Genomic DNA, 20,705 nt, shown 5'->3' with positions numbered 1-20,705 from the left:
TCTTATCTGCCATTCTGTTCATACATGATAGTTTAAATGAAAGCAATTATATTTCCTCCATTAAATTTAAAATCAATAAAACTAAACAAAACATGGTGAAAGGAAAACGCCCAGAAAAGGACAATAGATGATTACAATAGTGAAACTTCAACTCAAGAAAGTGACAATGATCTTTTGACAAAATCTAGTACTTAATTCAGCTATTTTCCTTGCATCTAAGACTTTTGGTCAAAAGTTTGTGACAAGTTTTCTATAAAATAAAAAACACTTGTTAGAATTTTTGATGCTACTATTGGGAATGACTGGAGTGCTATGCAAATGGAAGAAGAAAGACCTCTTCGCCATTTTTTTTCTCTTTTTAGGAATCTACTGTATCGTCCATAACACATAAACCTTCTCCTAGATTTCTTATCTGCTTTTTTAATATCTTGTAGCTTAATTCTTAATTAAATGCATCAAGAAAAATGTTCCTTGTTTTATTCCTTTTGCTCTGCTATACCGGAATACCTGAGACTCTGTAATTTATAATAAACAGAAATTCATTTGGCTTGTGCTTTAGAAAATGGGAAGTCTGAAATGAAGAGGCCACCATTAGTTGAGAGCCTTTTGTTAGGGTGATCAAAAAGGAAGCCATGTTAAGATAGGACCCCCACCCTTACAGGCAGCTTACTGGAAACAGCCTACCACTTACTTGAAGGATCACACGCCACAAGGGAATGACAACTCTCACATTGTGGGGGTGTAGGGGTCAGAGCTGGTTGATCATCCATCTCCTCTAGCTTCCCCTAGCAATTGTTAAACCCAAAATTTTCCTGCCCAGCTAAACTTCTCCTCCAGATCCCTCCCCTATATCTACTCCAAGTTTGTAAGTGGCAGTGGGGTTCTTGCTTTAGCTAGATACTCCACTCCACAGGGTTTCTTTCTGAATAAACCCTGTGCTGGTGCCTATCCTGTCCTCTTTCAGTCTAACACCTTCTTACTCCTTCTTTCTCCTGGTGGAATGTGGAAGGGCAAGAGGAAGTAAAACTTGATTTATAAGAAATTCATTCCTATGATGAAGAACCCATTTCTGTAACAATGACATTAATTTATTTGTGAGGACAGAGCCCTCATGACCTAAAGACCTATTGTTAGGCTCAATCTCCCAACACTGTTGCACTAGGAATAAAGCTTCCAACACATGAACTTTGGGGGACACATTCAAACCACAGCTCTCTTTTACACTGAAACCTATGAAGACATTTCTTTGGTTACCCTATGACAATAACAGCATTAACGTTTTATTGAAATTTTCTCTATTAATTTTTTTTTAAATCTATCAAATACAAATTGGAATAGGATTAAAATAAGAAAAATTTCAATCCATCTTACTAAAGTATACTATTAAAACCTATTAACAACCTCATTTCTGTATTTTATTTTTGTTTATTTAACAAATATTGTTTTGTTTAGGGACACTAGTAAAAATAAGACAAATATGGTTCTTATTATACCTTATTAGAAACTTATTGCTTATAATAAGTACTCTAACAAGGTCTATAGAAGGTATAATAAAACTACAAAGAATCAGGGAATGCTTTCAAGTGCTACATCCTGCAAGATAGGTAGCTAGTTAAAAAAAGAACAAAATATACAGTTTATAAAATTACTGGTTCAACACAAACAGATTAAACCACACAGGCTTACTTCTTTTCCCTCCCAAAACCCTATTAATATGACAGTTAATGTTTTATTTCATAAGGACAAAAAGAATGGAAGTTGTGAAAAAAGGAGGAAAGAGACCACAAATATTTGGAATACAAAAGAATAATTTGTCAAAGAGAGTTGTAACAGAATACACAAAAGACACTGAGGAGAAGCAAACATTTGCCCACAGTCAGGCATTGACTCAACCATACACATCCTACTTCTACTATCCCAGTGTAAATTCTCCAACTAAGATAACTGAAGAAAAAAAGGGGGAAAAGAAAAAAACAGACAAATGGAGCAACAAAAAAGGGGGTAAGAAAATAATTCAAGATAACATCACCAAATCAAAGGTCACTTGCTGAAAGCAAATTCTGAAAGAATGAAAAGGTTCTCTACAGATCCAGTATAAATAATAAACAAAATCCATTCTAATACACATCAACATGAAATTTTAGATATAAAGAAAAGATTCTAAAAGCACTCAGATGATTAAAAAACAGTGATATAGGGCTGGAGATGTGGCTCAAGTGGTAGAGCACCTGCCTAGCAAGTGGAACGGCATGAGTTCAAAATCCCAGTACTACAAAAAAAAAAAAAAGGAAAAATAGTGACACATAGTGAAAAAGAAACAGCAGAAACGAAAATTACAGGCTTCATATTAACAACAAATGCTATGATACAAAACCTTCAACATTAAAAAAATTTTCTGCAACCTAGACTCCTATACACAACCAAACTATTAATCAAGTCTAAAATTAGAATAAAGATATTTCAACCTTTCCTAAGATCTATTACCATATAATGAAAAGGTAAAAGAAACAAAAAAGAAAATGCAACTTGAGATTCACAGATAAGAATAAGTAAAGCTATCCAATCTATAAGGGTATCAAATTTTTTTACCTTTTCAAGATCTCGTTACTGACCACAACATACTCTGAAATGAAAATGGCCATAGCAGCTAGAGAAATGGTACCCATAATAAATAATATCAGAGAAGGCAATTAGAAGCAAGTGTTCTTCAGGCGAAGTTACCTTCGAGGTTGGACAGAAACCCCATGACAATGGTAGACTCTGCATTAAATCAGTCTCAAATTGAGTGCCAAAATGCTACACACCCAGCTCTCAAGTTATACTTACATGCAGTACAAACATTGTCAATTTGAAGATGAGTCGAACCATGCACCTCAATATAAATGCATATATATGCATATTTATATGCACATATATATATATGTATATGATGTTTTCACTCATACGATAGTTAAGTGGTTTAATTGGGTTGTTTCATATTTAGGTTTCACTTAAGAAACCAATAACAAAACAGGGTAGCTTCTATGAAGCAAAGGAATGTATCAGACACACAAAAGAACAATTCAAATGTTTGTCAATGATAGTCATCGATATCAGAGTCCCCCCCCAAAAATGACAATTTTAGCATGTTAATTTTCAAATTTTATTTGAAAAACTGTACAGTCTATTTGGGTACTTTCTGCAAAAAAATAAACTCATCTTTCAGCACCATTACTATTTTTCATATGATTTTCCTTTATAAAATATCAAAGAAGTCAGAATAAGTCTCTGTACTATGACTAGAAGAGTGTTTATGCTGAGAAGATATTTAATTCTATATGATCTGTGGGCTGCAATATTTTTCTCAACCATGCAAAAGACTCCAATTCAATCTGGAAGTTATCTTTGAAGCACAGAAGTTGGAAGAGGTATTGGGAAACAAGACTACATTTCTAAAACAATGGTTCTTAACCCTATCAGACCCAGTGGCCCTGTCACTCCCCATACTATATTGAAATATTATTATTTGTAGATAGTAAGACCTAACTAAACACAGAATACAATCTAGGAAGAATTTTAATGAAAAATAGAGGTAATTTATAATGAAATGCATCACTATGCAAATACTTAGGCATAGCTACTTAAGAAGAGAAAATAAAACAGGCACTTATCTGCTTCTATGTACAATGAGCAAGTTTGGGTATTAGAGATAAAAGATAACAACTCATTCTCTATAAAGCATACAGAAAAATGAAAGGGGAGCAGTATGTGACAACACTTAAACTAGAAATTAGTGTTGAGATAAGTGACAGCAATCAAAAACTGAACTTGAAGAGAAAGATGAAATAAATGCAAGTTAAAGATTAAAACACCAAAACACAGTACAGACTGTTGAAATGAAGAAAATGGTAAAATGTGATATTCATGCAAGTAACCTGGACTTAATTTCTATGTGTAGTGTGAAAAAATTAGCTATACTAAGATGTGGGATGGTGTGGTTACAAACTATCCCTGAATTCTTACCATATCATCAAAGGATATAGCATGTATATACACTGAGTCTCTCGTACTTAAAAGTACAATAGAGACAATATCCTCCTAAAATAGTAAACAGAATGGAGTGGGTAAAGAAATGTAATAACAACAAAACAGGCATAGTGGGACAAACCTGTAATCTCAGCACTTGAGAAGCTAAGGCAGGAATATTGAGACCCTGTCTCAAAAAAAAATTTTTTTGAAGAAATAACATAAAGTTTACAGAGATATTATAAATTATTGGACAGTATCAGAATAATACTGAAGATGAAGTAACACAAAAATAATTTTAACAGCATATTACTCTAAAACTAGTTTTTTATATTTAAGATAGAATGATGAAATATTTTAAGCAATCCTACTGATTAATAAAATTGAATGGGATACACTAATTTAAAATTAAGTTTGTCATTAGAACAAATCTTAAAGCCAAGCACAGGTAGCTCACATCTGTAATCCTAGCTACTCAGGAGGTGGAATTTGAGGCCAGTTGGGGCAAAATGTCCACGAACCCCATTTCAACCTATAAAAGCTAGGCACAGTGGCATGTACCTGTCATCTCACCTATACAACAGGTGTAAGTTAGAGGATCACAGACTGGACAAAAAACACAAGAACCTATTTGAAAAATAAATAAAGCAAAAGGGCTGAGTGGGGGGTGGCTCAAGTGGTAGAGCACCTGCCTAGTACGCACAAGGCCTTGAGTTCAAGCCCTAGTACAGAAAAAAAAAAACTCTTAAATATCATGTTACATATTTGTAATGTGTTGACCTTCCAGTAATTGCATTACTAAACTGAAAACTTTTCAACTAAATATCTAGTTGGAAATCCATAAATCAAGAATTACAAAGCTTCTGTGAAGTAAATTATACAGTAATTTTGAGATAATTTATTTTACTTAAGCTTCCACTCCACACAAGCTGTCCCTAAATTATCAGCTTCTTCATGTAACATTGTATAAAAACTTGATAGCATTATTATACAATGGACTATTACTGATTTATGTTTGGAGAGAAATGGAGTAGACATTTAAAAGTTGTGTAGTAAGTGGAACAATTTGTAGTGTGAGACTGTCCTCTTCATTGTAGGGTATCTAGCATCCCTGATATCCATCCATTAAATGCCAAAAATCCATCTAGGATCATCCTTACAAATGAAAATACCCCTATTAATTTCCAAAGCTCCTTTACGAGGCAGTGCAGTCCTTGTTTGAAAACTACTTTTGTAAAAGCCTTACACTAAGAAAAAAGAATGCTAGGGTATGAAACAGTAAGAAAAAAAATGAAAGAAAGAAGTAATACCTTTATCAGTTATACTAGAAGTTACTCTCCAATCTTACCGTCTTCTAAATATCCTTTCTTCAGCCTACACTTTTTGACACTGTGTACTGATGATTGCAATGAGACATGACATGCTAGAACATATGTATATTCTCTCTCTCATTTTTAATAGAAAGATTTCCCTTATGACATTGTTAATGCTACAACTTTTATTTAAACAGCCAATTAAAGTACAGAATCTCATCTATAAGCATGCCATGCTTATATAATTTATATGACTTTATTTTGGTTGGTTGTGGTTGCTATGTTGTGTGGTTTTCACTGTTTCAGTGGACAACATCAATACTAAAGTGGTCGATACTAAACACTGCATTCAGACAGTGAGTGTAGTATCCGGTATTATTAAAGACTCTTACATGTCACTATTACTTAATCCCTAAGAAGTCCTGGAAGTATAACAGGGTCCCCTTTTTTACTTTACAAACTCTAAATTTAATAAGGTTCTATTTAGTTAGTCCAGAATCATGTCAAATTTTGCAACCAGATGGGATATGCAGGAAAAAAGTACTGCAACACTACCATGAGAACCACCTTGGCTGCTCTCCTAAAACATCAGTGCAGAGACCCAAACTACTTCACTTGCTACCCACAAAATGGATGAGGTAAGGAAGAAACCTTGCATTTAATATGACCTCTGGTTGTACTTTTACATATCTTAATTATAAAGGAGCTACTCTCATCACCGACATATTAGCTATTTTATCATTCTTACAACTATAGTAATAAGTATTTTGAGAAATGCTTCACACTGTAACAAACTTGAGAGCAAATGTATGGATAGTTCTTTCTTTTTTTACCAGGCATAACAGGCCTGTCTGAAAAAAAAAAAGAGTTATGATATTATACATAAGGAATGAGTAAGAATCATCGCATAAAGAACTTTTCTAACTTTTTAATGCACAAATGTGCCTCTACGGTTACCTAGTCCAACTTGCCAAGTCATCTGCACTCTAAATACAAATAAACTAGAAGTTAAATTTTGATAATTATGACTTTAATAATGTAATTTGACATGACAGATAAATACCTATCAGAAGGCACTATTAGGCAAAAAATTTTAAGCTACACTCTTCTAGAGATTTATATTTTCCTACACAGAATTTCACTAAAAAACATAGTTGTTTTCAAAAATGTTTTGTAAAACTGCCAACTTCATCAACAAAATGTGACTCGTAACACAGCTCTTAAAGATAAAAAACCCAATGAATCATCTAATATGAAATTATAAATTTTGAAGGTTTAAACAAACAGGAGTAACTTTCAGTACAATGTCAAATGTGCTATCGGTTACAAAATTTACAAGGCAAAATAAGCACAAGAAATGCTCAAATGCTTGATAAAAACTTTGCAAATATCCACTATAGTATGACCAACTTTCCCTGCTTATCTTTCTGTTATCAAGAGAAATACTCTTAGTTTCACCTTGAAAATAGCTCCCAAAAACAGTTAGCCTTTATTAAAAGTCATAGCCACCAACTGCCTTGTTTAGTTCAAAAAAAACCACATAAATAATGGCCATAATAGTAGTTTTATCATAAAAGAATACATTCTCAATGACACAGCATGTCAGTTAATATTCCTGTTCCATATACATTATGTAAGACTACTAGCAATTATTTGCTTATGAAGTTCCCACTGTGTAACCTACTGTCCTGACATATAATACATACCCTTTCACTTTCATGACTATCCTGGATTTGAAGATAAATTATATGGTCAACCTAGATATTATAATATTTCATATTACTGAGCCATATGTTTTAAGGACTTTATGATTTAATTTTACTTGAAAAATCTAACTTAAAAACTTTGAGTGATTCATACAGTTACCCTGCCAGTTATGCACTCATACCAACATCACACAAACTCTGTTGCTGTTTAATTCACCTGTTTTACGATGTGCTTTGTGTATTCATTTAATAACTTCCTCTGTCTTCAGGTAGCAAACAGGATTGGAGAGATCCTTTCCTCTTGGCCTCACATCAAGTTCAAATAATTCTTTTCTTAATCTCTGAGGTACTTTAGAATCTTTTAAATTACATGTATTTAAAACAATAATTAGGTTGGTTATGGAGATGCATGTCTATGATTCCAGCAATGAGAAGGCTGCAGCAGGAGACATGCAAGTTCCAGGCCAGCCTGGGCTACATAGCAACACTCTGTCTCAAAAATAAATCAGCAAACAAATACAATTGGTTACTTTCTGATCCTTTTTATGTACATGTTAAAATGTTTAACTGTGCATTAAATATTGTATTTAAGACTAATATGTTTGTGGTCATTTCTATGAAAACTAAGTATCAGACAATCATTCTTTTAATAGTAGGTATGTGTCTAACTCTGATAATAATAATGTCTTTTAAGGAAATCAGATTTAACCTAACAAAGCCCTAGAAATGGACTTGAGTTAAGAGCCGGAAGATCTCAGTTGAGTGTTGGTCAACACACCAGGGAAACACATAATCTCTCTAAGGCACATGTTTTGCTTCTGTAAATTCGCTCAGCCTCACAAGATTATAAGAACCAAATCAAGAAGCTCAAGCATTTGCCTATGCCTACTGTTTAGGTAACTAAATGAGCAAGATTAAACCTAGCAGAGGCAAATAACTATATTCCTTAGGAGAAAAAAACCTCTGGTTGAAAACATTATGCCATTTACATGTACAAAGAAAAGCCCAAGTAAAACTAAATGAGCCCTAATCTCAGTGCCACCACTTATATTCAGCTATGTGACAATGAGCAAAGTTACTTAACATCTCTAATTCTCTATTTACTCATCCGAAAAATTACAGTAACAGCACTTATCTCATTGTGAGAATCAACAAATCCAAATAAAAGATATGAGCACTGTGCCTGCACATAAGAACTCAGTAATATTAACTATAATAGCCTACATTAATGTCTCTTTTCAACAACAAATCCTAAAAAACTATTTTAATAAATGAAAAACTGCACATGCATTTCATGAATTTGCATATATATACATATATATATACATATATATATATACACACATATATATCTTCCAAAAGGGAAAAAAATCACTTAGATGATGCAGGTAGCGTTCCATAAATCTATGTTAATAGTGCAGCCTAGGTAGATCATCATGACAACTAATATGAACTTTATTTAACACTGGAGAATATTTTTTGTCTTCAAAAGAACACCATGGTAGCATTCTGAAACACATTTAAAACTAAAATTCTAATCTAACATGTCTGTGGTTATTCATCTCCAGAACAGAAAAGTCACAGCTACGCATGATATACACATTTCTAAGTCCATGTAGATAAATCAAAGGAAAACACTTCCTTTAAGGCAAGCAAATGAAGATACTAAAACAACATTCCAATTAAATATTCATTTATTCAATATTTCAAAATAAGAAATTTGGATATATATGCATAATTTACAATTCTATAGTGAAACCTGTCTACAGAGGCTATTTTCACTGTATTTCAATAGCATTTCAACTTGAAATGTACAATGCAGCTTCTCTCTGAAGTGTTAAAACTGTAATTCACTGCAAGCAAATGCAAAATAAAGACCATGTGCACATGGCACTCTGTTGCTTAAATGACTACTTTCACCTATTCGTTAAACCATTCAACCAGAGTCCTAATAACTATACCATGTTATGAAACAGAATCAGCAGAAAGAAGAAATTATATTCTTTGGTTAAAAAAACAAACTTCACATAAAAGAATTATTAGCTAAAGTCAAAAAAAACTGTATCTTGCATTTATAAAGATCTTTGTCCAGTCTAACTCATTAAAAAAAATTAAACTTTCCATAAGAGGCATGAAATGAAATAAACATGTCATTATGACTAATCTAAAAATGTATATAAACATCATACTGCTTTTCCAAATACCCATATAATGGGGATTTAAATAACAAATACTATTATCTATCAAATTTATATCTCAGGGATCCTAAGCTAAGTTGGGCTTCATTTTTCTGAACTTTCCTAAAAACATTCGAGTCCTAAAATAGTTGCCACTAATATTAAACAACTAAGACCCCATCATTTATTCTAAAGAAAGTAAGAAATACAGACCTGCCTTTAGAGATACAAAGGATAATATGGACTTAGGGTTTACATGTTCAGTCTTGGTTTTCAGATGAAAGGACTCTACAATGGCCATGCACACAACACTGACATTTTATCACATACTAGTAACCCTTAACAAGTAAAGTTACAGCTAAGAAAGTGCAACTGAAAATTTATCACTATCATAAATTATAAAAATAAAATCCACGGGCATTGCAATGAATATACTTTTTGCCTTAGAGCTAATACTTTAATTTTCAAGAACCACAAAGAAAAAAAAAAAAAAACCAAAACTAGTCAGTAACAATGCAGCGTCTAAAAGCAATAAACTCAAAATTAAGTTATAAATAATTTAAAGCATGTCATGAAGATGTATTAATAATTCATAAGATAAATAATTTACTAAATAATCAAATAAATAAATAATGAAATACATAAATAAATCAGCAAATAAATAATTCTGCAAAATAACCTAAGCAATAAGCCACCCAAACAAATCACAAACTATAAAACTACAATGATTTTCTGGATTCTGATAGTTTTAAATAAGCAAATGTACATAAACTAGATCAATCCTTGTTAGAATTAGAAATATTTTTCAATGCTATTGGTAAAATCCTCATCTTAATACATAAGAGCACATTTTTAAATTTTTAAGTGACTGCACAGAATTCATTTCATGAATTATTAACATGATTATAATTTATCCTTGTCTATATTTTGCATAGAATATCCTTAACATATTTTCTCTCAAACAAGTAGATATATGAAATATTCTTAACTAACACTTCTTTTTCAAAGAGATACTTACAGTATGAAAGTGTTACAGTCTTTCTGACAGTTTTCCTGTCTTCACCATGTCATTAGAAATGTTCTGCAAGGGCACACAAAAGCAATAACCTTTATAAGTGATATTTCACTCACTAGTGGACAATGTTTTATAATTCTACAAAACAGCAGCAGGAACTGGAGAGTACTAGTTGAAAACTATGTCAAGTTTTTAGTGGACTAAGTTGAACCTCATAGGGTCCAGTTTCCTCTATTGGAGCTGACATACAAGCTATTACAATTGGCAAGATTTCAGATGTGAAGAAAAAACTTTAAAGGACAATGAAATTGGCTGACATCTAATGCTACCTTCAAGCTGAGGAGCCCAAAGTCCTTCAACGAACACAATGAGATCATATAACTGTTGCAATCTGAATTTAGTCACAATCTAGTAAGACCACCACAAGGAGTTAAAACACAATCGACTCATAAACAGTCTTCATTTAACATTTATCTATCCAAAGCATAGCTTTCTTGCAATCTTCTGCTCAAATTTTCTATTAATATGAAAATGTCCAGAAAAGTCTTCATTTTTTAAATGCATATTTTCACTTAACATTAAAGATACAGTTTTCTTAGAAGCAGTACTAAAATATAATAAGTGTAGTCATAATATCCATTTTACATAAATACAAGCTGCACCGTGAGCATATGTACATACTTAGTATATATTATACACAGATATAGACTATATCTAGAGGAAGACTGAGACAATACAAAATTAGCAGAATTAGAATAGAATTAACTTAAATGATAATAGTGGTTTAGCTCTGGTTTTAGGAAACATAACTAAATTCCACTTCCTACATATATTTCATTACTTTCTAATTTTCTACAAGGAACACATATTATACTTATGATTATTTTTCATGAAAGATTTTGGTCTCGACCAGGAAGCAATCAGACACCCTGTAACAGTAGTTAGATTCAGGCTACAGTTTATTACTTGGCATTTACTTATTTTTTTAATGATGTGAGGAATTACAACTGGCTGTATCTTTCCCTATTGAGGCAAAACATACACATCTCTTTTTAGTTAGTAGTAAGAAGCCAAACTCTCTATGCCCAACTTGTATTCAACTTACTAGCATTCACATATCACATCTGTCAGCTTTGCACAAGTCACTCCTAACCAGATGCTACATCCATCATTCCTAACAATTTATTCAGACATATTGATTACTTTGCTCATCTCACTCTGTGGAACTAATCATTTGTTCTTCGTGCTTCTACAAATCCTTCTACTTTTTAAAATGCTCAGTTTTTTAAAAAAAAAACTTTTACTCTATCATACATTTTTCTGGTTACTTATATGATGGACACATCTAACAGAAGTTACGACTTTCATGATTTTTATGACTAGCTTGCACATCTTGAATTCTCCAGTTTTAGTGGAGAATCTCACAATCATAATGCATTAACTCTGTTGTCTCAAAGTCTCATAATTATCATTAATACTGAGTCTTATAATTTATAATGTTTCAAAGTTCTAATTTTCTAGTGTGATTCATTTTCTAAACCCTGAGTAACAGCCCATAAAAATGAAAAAATAAAAAAGTAACATTTAAAACTACCAATGAGTGTATGAGGTTGACCAAAATGCAAAAAGACAAAAAAAAAAATGTGAAGCACATCATTCCAGCTGTCTAGAATATGGAAAATTACATACACATACAGAAAAAGAGAAAGAGAAGTGTATATATTCAAATGATAATAGCAACAACAAAAGGCAAATGTATAATTAATACTATAGATATGCAGAGAATCCAGAAGGTAAAATGTCACAGTACAGAGGGATATTAAGGTAAGAATCTTGACTAAAAACAAACGCATAGGGTTAGAACAGTGGTTGTCAACAAAGGGAGATATTGTCCCCAGGGGACATGTGGCAACATCTGGAGAAACTTTTGCTTATCATGAATGGGCGATATTATACAAATCTAGTGGGAAGAGGCCGAGAATGCCATTAAACATCCTATCATACATAAGACAACTCCCAAGAAAAATTAATTATTCCACCCAAAATGTCAAAAGTGCTAGGGGACTAGTGAGAGTTAAAAAGAGACAGCATTTAAATAGGACTGAATGATCTGAATAGAACAACTGGTGGCTGCAATACATGTCTTTAATAATAACATGGCTAATGAAAGAACAGTGAGGAACAAGATTAGAAAGTGTATCTGGGGGTAAACTGTGATGGCCTGTAAAAGAAATCTCAAAGACAAGAGAGATACAGAGTTATGGAAATGCAATCACTAAGAGGAAGTTACAGGAAGCATAAATACGAGGATCTTGATCAGGCCTGCCTGGGCATAAATGTGAGATCCTATTTAAAAAATAACCCAGGCAAAAAGGGCTGGGGGCATGGCTCAATTGGCAGAGCTCTTGCCTAGGAAGCACAAGGCCCTGAGTTCAAACTCCAGTATCAAAACAAAAAACCCTACTTATATAGGTATCTTCTTGTACAAAAAATGTCCCCAAACTGTAGCCTTTTCATTTGTAGTGATTCTTCCTTAAAACAAGAAAGTTGAGTAAGCAAACAAAATTTTAAGTAAGATAACAAAAACTTGGTTACTTTTTAAATAGATTATTAACTAGTAAAAGCAAAGTGCAAAGATTTTTTTTAAATTTTTTTTTTGTTTTTTTTTTTTATTTCATCCATATAAGCCCCAAAGCCAAAACTTATCATAATATACACACTGGTGTAATATTTCAGGGGATTTAAAAAACAAAAGGCTAATAGTTCACCTCTATATCTGTCAAAAGGGGATCTGACTTACTACAGGAAGACACTAATAACTGAAATCATTGTTATCTGAAGACTAATTTATAAATTAGAGAAACCATAAGCTCTCCTATCAAAACACCTACATTAAGTGCCCCCAAAAGACACTGAACAATATATATGGAAATGTGACAAGAGAATCAAAATTGGAGTAATCATTAATTTTCTTTCACATTAAGTATATAACCTTAGAATAATCATGCTAACTCCTTTCCTACTCCAAAATATCTCAGTAAAATTTACACCTAAGATGAATGCAACATGTTTATACTACTACTTCTCCAAAAGGAGATGACCTAGATAGTCTAACCCCTCTGCTCAAGCCAGAATCCTATGCCCTAGTTGGGAAAGCACTTATTTTATACTAAAAGGAAACCTTACAGAGTAGGTTTCTAGAGTTAATCAGACATTGTCTCCATTGAACACTGAATGCACCACACCATCAAGGCTAGCTTTACCATATACATACACATACTCCAACTCACAGGTTCTTTTGAAAATCAGTAACATTTACTTCTTGTATGGTTAATCCTTAAAATGTATTACATATTACAGTACAGAAGAATAATTGGTAACCATGCTATCAACAGCTTTTTTTGCAATTAAGAAGTGTAGTATTAAATTGCAAATATTAGCAAGAAAATCAAGTGAAAATAGTTCATGCCTTGTTCTCACCTAATTATAAAAATTATCTTCAAAGGTTATGTGACTTACTTTAATTTCTATATAGTTTAAGTCATAACTTCATAATTATATATTTGAACTTAAATTATATTAAATTAAATATTCTGAGTTTAAATTATTATAATTTAGTAATTAAGCCATTCTTATAATTTATATGAAATCCTTCATTTCTAAAAATTAGATCTAATCTAAAATTTTAAGACCTCATTTTTAAAATGAAGTCATTAATTCTGTGTCATGTGTTGATTAGATTGACATTTACACATAAAGATATATAGGTAACCATTTTTGCATTTAAGTTCTAACAAGTGTAAATAAAAATTGTTAAGGGTTATTTAAAGTTTTTTTTAACTTAAATTAGTGGGTTCTTAAACTTTGGGATAATTTTTGGTAAACGCTTTTTGTTTAAAAATTACAAACTGCTATATTATTATAAATGCAATTTTAATGTTACTTAGAGATAATTTAAATTCAAATACATCAGGAATAGTTATTGTAACTTTTAATTGCACTGTATTTGAGATACTTGTTTTAAATATAACATTAAGAAAAAGATTGCAGTCATACACTATCTCCACTTCATTTTACTGTCAAGGTATTCTATTTCATGTAAAAACTAAAAAAAAAGAAAAAAAACTGAAAAACTGGCTATGATATTACATCCATTTTCTCTACTTAATAACATTTGTAAACTGTTCACATTCAAGTGCAAGCTATACCAAAAATGTGAGAAAGAATTTTAAGTACACTTTATGAGTACTTACATTCCTGAATTTAATTTTCTGGATAGTTGCTGAAAAGATTTTATTTAAACTATTATAATCAAATTATTTTTATAACAACAAAATTCAATGCAAAAAAAATGTTTAGATAATAGAAATACTTCACATTTCTGCTGAAGGTCCAATTATTTATATGTATTCTAATACACAAAAATCATTTAAAACAAAATACTTATTAGAAACGCTTTTGTTTTGTTTTTGGTAGTACTGGGGTTTGAACTCAGGGCCTCAGGCTTGCTAGGCAGGCCTCTACCACTTGAGCTATGCCCCCCAGCCCATTCCCAGACTGGCTCGAATCATAATCCTCCCTATCTCCACCTCCTAAGTGGCTGGGATTATAGGCATTTTCCACCATGTCCAGCCTAGGAATTCCTCAGGATGGTTTTCATCTTTGTGAATTAAACACAAACTTAATGATTAATACCATTCAATATAGTTTTTTCACAATTGGGAATCTAAATTAAATAACAAAACTATTGATATTTCTTTTCATAGAATGTCAAGTTAACTTCCTAGACAAGAAGAATACAAACATGCAACATACACGTGGAAGTTGAAAAATTCATGAACTTTTCAAATAATTTAAAATTTTAAAACCATAAAAAAGTAATATTACAAATATCTTTGTTCCCAACAACCTGAATTTATAACCAATAAAATTCACTGTATGTTCTTTAAAAAAAAAAAAAAGAAAAAAAACTGGCTATGATATTACATCCATTTTCTCTATTTAATAACATTTGTAAACTGTTCACATTCAAATGCAAGCTATACCAAAAATGTGAGAAAGAATTTTAAGTACATTTTATGAGTACTTACATTCCTGAATTCACATTAGGAATTCAAAGTCACCTAGATATGAAGCCATGGTTTTGTCACTTTACATGCATTTATAAAAGAATAGAAAAAGTTGAAGCCCATCATTCGCCACCTCAGGGTCATTTAGCTTTGTCACCACTGCCATGAGATCAGTATGTGGCTTCTGAACTCATTTCCTATCTTTTTATTTACAGACTTAAATAGCAGAGTTGTGTTTGTACATTTTCAATTATCATAAGTGGTATCACACTAAAAATACTTTCTTTTTTAATTCAACATTAGTTTTGAGATCTATTGATATATGTATCAACCTACGTCCTTCCTCTTAACTATTATAAAGTACTAAATCACATATGCATTCTACATTTTATCTGGAGGTATGGCTCAAGGTAGAGCATTTGCCTGACAAGCAGTGAAGCCCCGAGTTTAATCCCCAATTCCACAAAAAAGAAAAGAAAGAAAGAAAAACAGATTTCAGCAGACAGAAGAAACATCAGCAAGCTTTAAGATAGTAGTATTGACATTCTCAAGTCTGACAGACACAAGAAAAACAAATCAAGAAAAGTAAACAGAGCCTAAGGGACATGTGAGATACTATCAAATAACCCAGATATTATGGGAGTCCTAAGGGAAGACACATAGAGTAAGGGGACTGCTACAGTCTGAATATGACATATACCTCACAGGCTCATGTGTTGAATACATGGACCCCATGTGGTTGTGCTATTTTGGGAGGTGGCAGAAACTTCAGGAAGTGGGGCCTACCCAGAGAAAGTAGCTCAGTGGGGAGGAAGTCCTTCATGGTATCTTATTCCTGACCCCTCCCTATAGCACTCTCTGCCTCAACCACCATTGAGTTGAACAGATTCCTCCTTCACACATTCCCACCACCATAATGTTCTTCCCCAAGCAACCAAAGACTGAACCCTCTGAAACTGTGAGGCAAAATAAGTCTTCCCTTGAAGCTGATTTTCTTAGGTATTTGGCCAAAGCCACAATAAGTCTGACTAACACAGGGACAAAAAGAATTTGGGGGCCAAGCACAGTGGTTCACCCCTGTTAATCCCAGCTACCCAGGAGGCAGAGATCAAGAGAAACACAGTTGGAAGCCAGTCCATGCAAAAAGTAAGTAGGTCAGATATGGTGGCATATGCCTGTAACACTAGCTATGAAGGAGGCATCAGCAAGAAGAACATAGTACAAAACCATCCCTGGGTCAAAAGCACAAACTCTATCTAAAAAGTAATGAAAGCAAGCACTGTAGGCATGCCTATTATGGTAGAGTACCTGCCTAGCAAGCATGAGATCCTGAGTTCACATCCTAGAACCATCAAGAAAAAATTAAAAAATTTAAAAAAAATTTTGAAGAAATAATGCCTAAGTTCTCTCCAAATATAATGAAAGACATGAATCTACAAATCCTAGAAGCTCAATGAACTCCCAAGTAGATAAACTCATGTCACACACAAAAACATACTATAACCAAACTGTTACAGCCCAAAAACAAAGACAGCTTTTGAAAGCAAAGCAAAGTGAACCATCATGCACAAGGGATCCTCAACAAGATTAAGACCGATCTTTCACCATAAACCATACAGACCAGGAAACAGTGGGATGGTATATGTGGGTATGGGGGGAAAAAAATCTCATAATGGATAATTTTATGTGTCAACTTGGTCCATAGGGTGACCAGGCATTTGGTCAAATAGTACAAAAGATATCTGTGAGTGTTACTTGGATGAGATTAACATTTGACTTGACAGACCAAATAAATCACAGGGTATGGGCTTTATCCACTCAAAAGACCCACAGTGCTGAGTAAGAAGGTACAGCTTCTACCTGACCACCTTGTGTTGGGACATCAGCTTTTTCCTGCCTTTAAACTCAAACACTGGCTCTTCTTGTGCCTTAAACTGGCCAGCTTTTGAACTAGAATTTACAGCATTGCTTCTGCTGGTTTTCAGGTCTTCAGACTGAAACTATATGTTCACCCATCTTAGGTCTTCAATTTGTCAAGTGTAGATCTTGGGACTTTTCAACCTCCATAATAATGTGACCCAATACACATAAAAAAAAAAATCTATGGGGATGGGAATGTTCCTCAGTGGTAAAGCTCCTGCTTAGCTTGCACAAGACCCTGGTTTGATCTTCAGTATCACAAAAAAAGGAAGGAGGAAGAGGAGAACAAAGGAGAAAGAGAAGAATCATGTTTGTACTTATTTATATACGCATATACATATATACTTTATATATATATATATATATATATATATATACACACATACATGTGTATCTCCATCTATATTCTCCTGTGGGTCTGTTTCTCTGGGTAATACTAACTAATATAATTGCAAACCCAAATAAAATTTTTTAAAAAACTTAAATTTTAAAATTTCAGAAACATAAAAAAGGGTTCTATTTCTGGCAAATCTATCCTTCAAAAATAGGAGAGAAATTAAAACCTTTCCAGATAAACATAAGCTAACACAGTCAGTGGCAGTATATCTGTTTTACAAGTAATGCTAAAGGGAGTCCTTAAATCTAAAAGGCATTAGAAAGTAACTCTATGCTTTATGAAGAAATAAGTATCTCTAATGAAGGAATTATCTGGACAAATATAAAAACTACTACTGTTATACTCTTTGGTCTGTAACCTTATTGCTAAATTCCTATAAGATTTTGAAAACAATGCAAAATGATAATTATAAATCCATGCTATGAGACACAATGCATAAACATGGACTCTGTGACAAACAACAGAAAGATAAAATGGTGGAAGACAGAACATAACTATAGTCTAATATCACTAATAAATATAAATGCAAAAATCCTCAACTAAATTCTGGCAAACCAAACCCAACAGCATATTAAGATTATATACCATTGTAAGTGTGATTTATCACAGGAAGGATGGTTCAACATAAGAAAATCAATATAATATACACTATTACATTGTAATAAAAAAATGTAATCATATCAATTGATGTAGAAAAGGCATTTGACAATATCCAAACATTCTTTTGTGACTGAAATAGGAAACCAAAAAAAAAAAAACCCTTAGGAAACTAAACCCTGAAGGACAAACCCTCAACATGATAAAGAGTACTTATAAAAAAAAAAAAAAAATCTGAGCTGACAGCATACTTAATGGTGAAAGACTGAAAACTTTCCTTCAAGATCAGGAAAAACACTAAGATATCCATTTTTACCACTGCTATTCAACAATATACTGAAATTTCAAATGGACAAATTAGACAAGAAAAAATAAATGGCATCCAAATAGGAACAGAAGTAATAAAATTGCCTCTATTTACAGATGAAATGATCTAATAAATAGGAAATTCCAAAGAATCCATAAGAAAGATATTAAAACAAACAATATCAGCATACAAAAATCAGTTGTGTTCCCTTATATATACAGTGAATAACCCAAAAAGGAAATTAAGACAGCAGTTTCATTTATAAAAGCATCTAAAAGAATAACATAAATTTAACAAGGAAGGTGGAAGACTGGAATTCTGGAAGATTGCTGAAAGAAACTACATAAGACCTACGTAAGTGGAAAGATATCTCAAGTTCATGGATGGGAAAACATTGTTAAAATACTAATATTACCCAAAGGGATGTACAAATTAAATGCAATCCCTATCAAAATTCCAATGCCTTTTTTTTTTTGCATAAATGGAAAGTGGTAGTGGAAAGTTTGTTTGAGGGAGGTGATAAAAATGTTGTAAGAGTTTTATCGTAGGTTAGGCATGGTGGTACACACCTACAATCCCAGCTACTCAGGAGGCAGAGAGTGGGAGAATCACAGTGTGAGGCCAGCCTGTGCAAAAAGCTAGTGAGACCCTATCTCAAAAAAATAAGCCAGGCATTGTGCTATCCCAACTGTAATCCCAGCTATGCAGAAGGCATAGCTAGAAGGATCACAATCTGAGGCCATGAAACCCTATCAGAAAATAACTAAAGCAAAAAGGGGTTAGAGGCATGGCTCAAGTGGTAAAATACCTGCCTACCTAGCAAGGATGAGGCCCTGAGTTAAACTCCAGAACCATAAACAGATACATACATACACACATACCTAAAATTGTTTGTAGCAATGGTTGTATAACTTCTTAAGTATCTGACAGACAGCCAACAAAATGTCTGTTTTTAAACAGGTGGATTGTTTGGTATGTGAATTATACCTCAAAAAAAGCGGTTAAAAATACAGTTTTCCTTGGCTCTCAAATATTCTCTCTTTACTCTCTTTAAGAATGTGTTATAATGAAATGCATTCAATTAGAACTTAATCTACATTTAGCTCCTAAATATTTATCATCAGTCCTAATCATTCTTTTGACTTCCAGAACAAAATTTCCCTACTTTCTGCTCACTGCATGATGGAAGGAAACATATCCTCACAAAGATCAAATTAGGAAAAATTCCTAACTCCAGAACAGCTAACAGATGCTACAATCCTAGTCATCCACACTAGTTATCTCACCACAATTCAGTCACCAATTTGTCCATTCTACTTCCGTAACATCTTTATTTCTTTTCTTTCCAATTATAAAGCCATAACTTCAGAGCAATGTGATTTCAATTCCTCTTCTCTGCAATAGTGTTTACTCCCAAATATAAATCAAGAAATTCAAAGTCTAAAACATATTTTCGACTTCTCAAAGTCCTTCCTACTCACCACAGAATAAAAGTCCACCTCTGTACAGTATGATCGTCAAAGTCTCCCATTACATAAATTCAGCCTACCTCTTCTGTAATTCTTGAGTCCTAGAAGTCAGTTCCCCAGAGTATCATTCTTTTAGCAAGCCTGGGTGTTTTTTCTTAGCACCTTCTCCACTTAACAAAATTCCTAACCCTCCAGAACCTTTAGGCCTGTATTATTCCCAAAGTATACTTTCTAAGATGCCATCAACTCAAAAGATGTTTGCCAATATTACAAATGTTAAAATGTGAAAAATATAAATTTCTTTCTTTAAATTCATAATGCAGTGCTTATATTTCTTATTTATTTCTTAGGCTTCATATTATGACTTAGTGCTGTTGACCACCATTAGATTTACAGGCTCTGAAGGACAAAAATTCAGCCGTACTTATCTGTGATATAGTAGAAATTCCACTTGAGTTTAAGTAAGACATAAAATAACCCAGATTTGAATCAAAAGGAATGGAGGAATAGGGCAAGGAAGTGAGGGACAAAAGAAGGAAGGAAGGAAGGAAGGAAGGAAGGGAGGGAGGGAGGGAGGGAGGGAGGAAGACAGGAAGGGAGAAAGACCAATAACACCTATCTCACATGTATAATCAGAATAAATTAGAGAATATACATTAAAATCAATTTGTAAATGGATCTTATTCAAATGCAGGGTTTGGGTACTTTAAAAGAAATATTTACTAAACTT

General features: G+C 32.8%; 1 protein-coding gene across 1 annotated transcript in view; it reads right to left on the bottom strand.

Moving 5' to 3' along the window:
• The window catches only part of Tbc1d5 (TBC1 domain family member 5), a 545,741-nt gene that overhangs the window by 512,634 nt on the left and 12,402 nt on the right, over positions 1–20,705 (bottom strand). The window contains exon 2 of the mRNA XM_074043845.1: positions 10,220–10,282. The gene's annotated coding sequence lies outside the window, so the exon portion shown is untranslated. The remainder of the gene's footprint in view (positions 1–10,219; positions 10,283–20,705) is intronic.

Source organism: Castor canadensis, chromosome 10, assembly GCF_047511655.1.
Source record: "Castor canadensis chromosome 10, mCasCan1.hap1v2, whole genome shotgun sequence".
In the NCBI taxonomy this organism is placed as follows: Eukaryota; Metazoa; Chordata; class Mammalia; order Rodentia; family Castoridae; genus Castor; species Castor canadensis.
This window is presented reverse-complemented; position numbering and strand designations above follow the sequence as displayed.